The sequence below is a fragment of the Suricata suricatta genome, chromosome 11 (assembly GCF_006229205.1).
Source record: "Suricata suricatta isolate VVHF042 chromosome 11, meerkat_22Aug2017_6uvM2_HiC, whole genome shotgun sequence".
NCBI classification, from domain to species: domain Eukaryota; kingdom Metazoa; phylum Chordata; class Mammalia; order Carnivora; family Herpestidae; genus Suricata; species Suricata suricatta.
In genome coordinates, this window is record NC_043710.1 from 11717981 (window position 1) to 11723096 (window position 5116).

A 5116-nucleotide genomic window follows, 5' to 3' on the forward strand; every position below is an offset into this window, starting at 1 on the left:
CCAGATCAGCCAAAGTGTGATCCAAGAGTGAGGACTCTAATGAGAGATGAAGGAGGGAGCTGATGAGGAACTCAGAGCTTCAGGGCCAGCTAGAGACAGGGGGACTATGACTTGTTTTGCTCACACTCTTGGGGTAGTTTTCCAAGAGACCAAGACTGGCCACCCCCTTGAAGGGATCTCCACAGGGACAATATCACCTCCACGTGGACAAAAATCAGTGCTTGAAGGTGAGAAAAAAATCTTAGATATTCTAATGGTTTGCTCTCCAAAGCTTTATCTGACAAAACATTATTCCATAGTATTTAATGGCATGGGAATTGGACAGGATTGAAGATAAAAGATAGAAAGGGTCCTTAAGAGGAGAGTGTACCTGGGCAATAATGAATACAAGGTTGAGAAACACTGCTCTGGGCTAATGGGGCTTATCTTTCCCTTCCCAGAGTGTTTTCCTTCTCTTGGGAAAATGGAAGCCCCGCAGTGTGGTGCGAAATGTAGAGATAAAAGAGGTGTGAGTACATCTGAGTAGCACAGAGGTGGATACTTTTGGACTCTGACCCTTCAAACAATACTGTTCAACTCCCAGTCTCTGCTTCTTTTCCTTGGTCTCTCCTCTGGTTGCCAAACCTGCCCACACAAAGTCCCCCTTCTCTTCCAGACTCAGAATAATAGCCATGTTTCCCAACATGATTCCTGACTTCCTGTGTGGCCACTGTTAAAATAACAACCAGGCCAAGGTGGAATCACTCACCCCCAGGACAGTAAACTAAGACTTAACTGCAGTTTCATCTTCTGGAGAAGTGGAGTTTTAAATCAGTCAATCTGGAATTTTCTGGTCAGTACCAGTGAAGTAATCTGTCAGATGGGCTCTCTCTCCCCCTAGGACGATAAGGTCATCTGCATGATGAGATCCTCAGCTCTGCCTCCTGAGGGAAGAACACCTTGTTGAAACAATATTTTTCTTTTACTAATAATGTCCTTGTTCCACCCTCCTTCTTATAAAAACCTTCATTTTTTTAAATAAAACATGTTTATAAAAAACTTTGTTCTACTTGCTAGTGGGATGGTGCCTGATCCATGAATCACTTAAATAAGCCTATTAGATCTTCATATTTACTTGTTTGAATTTTTTAAGTTTATTTCTTTATTTTTAGAGAGAGAGAGAGAGAAAGCACAAGTGGGAGAGGGGCGGAGAGAGAGGGAGAGAGAACCAAGCTGACTCAAAGCTGTCAATGGAGAGCCTAAAGCAGGGCTCAAACTCATGAACAGCAAAATCATGACCTGAGCTGAAGTCAGGAGTCGGTCGCATAACCATCTGAGCCAGTCACGTGCCCCAAATTTTGCTTTTTAATACCACCAAGGGGCCAGATGCTGCAACTAGAAATTCAGAAGAGTCAAGTCTCCATGGTTGATGGGAAACAAGAGATGAGAACGAAGTACATGAGCATCCCTTCCTTTTCTCCTCTCTGAGCTCCTGGCTGTGCATCCCCTTGCAGGGAAGTCTCACATGCTGAGTGAACACATCTGATGTGTAATCTTGCCCCCTCCATGCATGTGTCCAATCCTCCTGCAATAAAGCATGTCACCACTTTGTTTGCATCGAGCCTTACCTCCTTCCCTCTGTTGTCCTCATCTTCTTGGAGAGCTGTCTTCTGAATAGAATGTCAAGATCGAAATTCTTGCTTTGGAGTCTGCTTTCCAGAAGACCAGTGCTGAGATAGTAGTTGTCTTAGTCACGTTAGGCTGCTGTAACAAAATACCATAAACTGGGAGGCTTATAGACAACAGAGCTTTATTTCTCACACCCTTGGAGGCTGGAATCTGAGCTGAAGGTGTGGGCAGTTGCACTGTCTGGTCAGAGCCCACTTGCTGGTTCATAGATGGCTGTCTTTCCCTGTGTCCTCGCATGGTGGAAGGGAATGGGGGCCTCTCTGGGGTCTCTGTTCTAAGGGCACTAATCTCATTCATGAGGGCTCCACCCTCATGACCTAATCACCTCCCAAAGACACCCCCCCCACCTGCTAATGCAATCACCTGAGAATTAGGTTTGAGCATATGAACCTGAGGGGGACACAAACATTCAGACCATAACAGTAGTAGGAGCTCATAAATACGTCTCATGCACAAGGTACAGAAACAAGGATCATGGTTCCACCCACTATCTATAACTAGATAGATAGATATGATAGAACAGTTTGCCCTTTCTTCTTCATTATGTAGTTATTTTAAATATTAGTTATTCAAAACTACAGTTAGTCTATAGGTTAAATTGTTTCTTGGTGAGGAAGGCATGAGTGTTCTTGGCTTGGGTCCGAAATACCGGCACAACATAATGAGGCACCTGTAAGCATTAGAAGGGATGCACTGATTTAGGTTGTGTCTCTGGCAATAGAGCATCACTTGATCCTGCCCATTCCAGGGTCTCTTTTGCCTGCCTTCCCAGAAAATCTGTGAACCACCCCAAATCATTTCAATATGTTTCTTTTGCACATGAAAAACCCAGAGTTTATTTCATTCTTTGGCAGCGAAGAGCCCTGAGTGCCAAATCACTGGATCCCGAAATTCCCTTCCAATGCTCTGCAATTGGAATGGAATTCCAATTCCATTCATGTACTACAAAGGCCATAGCCTCTCCCCCTCTTTGAAAGACAGAATCTCTTTGGAATCCTAACCTCCTAATACAGGAATTTCACTCAATTCTTGAGGTATTTCCTATGTGTTTCCCCTCTAGTAAGCACTAGAGAGGAAACAGAAAGAATTCAAAGTATTTACTGTCTCACTGAAAACCTAAGACACAGGGCAGACAATTTGCTCGTGGTGAAAGCAACCAACCAGTGGGAAAGGAGATCTGAAGACAAACAAAGAAACAAAAAAGCAGAGCTGCCCAGCTGTCCCCCATTTATCTCACTGAAACTGGGAGGTGAAAACAACCGTCTGTTAAGGGAAGCACTTCAGGGACACCATCCCAAGTGACACTGGAACAGCTAAATGTCCCATGAGAACCCAGCACCATGACTTGTAACGAGGAAAAGAGTCTGGTTCTGGAAAAATACATAAGAGCTGCTCTCAATCTCCCCACTGTTACCCTGTTAACAGTCAGTTAAGCTGCTGGGTTCCGATTATTCCAGTAACTTCCTGAGCTCTTACCATCCTTCAGAGGTGAGCCTTTTTTAGACTTTAGGGCTGCTCTTAACCAGGGACATAGTTGCCTCAGGGGTTCCATTTTGTGTGGGACTGCTGGCAGGTGGGAGAAATGGGACAGGAAGGTTTGAAATTAGAGATGGTCACTCAAAACTACACATCGCCATTCTGGTCAAGCCCAAACCGGCCCAGGGTTTAGTGATCACAAGACCTTATGAGGCAGGTCTGTGTCTCGCCCTGAGGTTTAAATATTGATGCTTGCCAGTTCCTTATCTCATTGTAGCTTTCGGTGGGAGTCTCCCTTCTATAGGTAAGCTTCCCCTTTCTGATTTCTTTATACACATATTTTTTCTTTATATACATATATGGATATATATATATATAATTTTTTAAAGTTTATCTACTTATTTTGAGAGAGAAGGCATAGGGGAGGAGCCAGGAGTGAGGGGAAGAGGGAGAATCCCAAGCAGTTTCCTCACGGTCAGCACAGAGCCTGATGTGGGGCCCGAGGTCATGACTTGAGTTGAAATCAAGAGTCAGATGCTTAACCAACTGAGCCACCCAAGGCGCCCCTTCCCCTCTCTGATTTGTAAGCCAAGCTTCTCACATGCAAGGAGACCTCAGATCTACTGCCCAGTCTCCACTGCCCTTCAGCTGGCCAGAATCCCAGAGGGGGAAGATTCCTGGGGTTTAGCCTCTTCATGAGAAGAAAAGTTATTTGGGGACGTGGCTATCTCTAATCTTAGAGAGATGAGTGAAGAGAGAGAAAGAATAAGAGGAGGCCATACAAAGAGAGCAGAAAGACTGGAAGGAACCAAACACCTCAGCTCTCAGTCCAGTATTCTTCTCAATCAGCCGCAGAGAAAACTGGACTTGGTTCAATCGCCCTTCCCTGACTCCAGGCCACACCTTGGGTGGTCCCTCTAGCTTTTTGGTCACTTTTAGATTTAAAAATAACTTCTACTTTGGTACTAAAAATGACTTCTAGGTTTGCAAAAGCCTAGCAGGATTAAACACTTCCATTTCACACCCTTCAAAGCACATGTCCTTCCCCATGAGCCAAGGCAGCTTGGGGACACACAGTGGGAAGGAAGAAGAAAGGGAGGGGGTAAAAGGGCAAAAGTCCTCAAGTCTGCTGCCATGGAATATGTGCAGTTGGTGAGTTGTGTGTGGTAGACGGGCTCTATCATGAGACTGTGGAGTTCTTCACAGACCTCCTCTCTGGGACCTCTTGTATCAAGGGCAATGAATTTTCTCCCTGATCTTTTATAATCCCTCTGTTGTAGAGAGCCACTCCATGACCTCACTGCTACAGCCTCCTCTGCCCCAGCAGGCTGCTTTTTGGGTGGAGTCCCAACGAAGTGTCCTGAGCCCAACAAGATCCAGCAGCCTGCACCTGACCTATAAGAAACTCACCTACTCATGCTATGCTGTATTGAGGGTGCAGAATTGCCCCTCACCAGGCTTTCTCCCCACCCCCAGTCACAAGAGGCTAATCCAGTAAGCCTCCCATCTTTATGGCATGGCATCAAACACAAGTCTTCAGCCAGGCTCTGAGCAAGAGTTCAACACAGAGCCCCACCTGGGGCCCAAACCCACAAACCATGAGATCATGACGTGAGCCAAAGTCAGGAATTCAACTGACTGAGCCACCCCACGAGTCTTTAGGTTCTTATAAGTCCCCTAAACTTTCTCCTTTCACCTAACATCTAGCCACGACTAAAGAGAACTTCCAGTCTCCCTTCCTGTACACCTTCTCCGAGAGCAGCTTTTCAGCATCCTCCCCCTAATGTGAGTGGGCAGGAGCACCCACACTGCAGTATGTTCCAGGAAGGTCTCCTAACCCCTGCTTGGTTCTCCCTCCCAAACTCTTCACTCAGTGACTCTTCCCAGTTCTGCCTTCTTCAATTTCAAGATAAAAGTGAATGTTAGGAAAGGTGTTAGGGCTATTTTGTTCATTTTTAAGTAATTCCTTCAG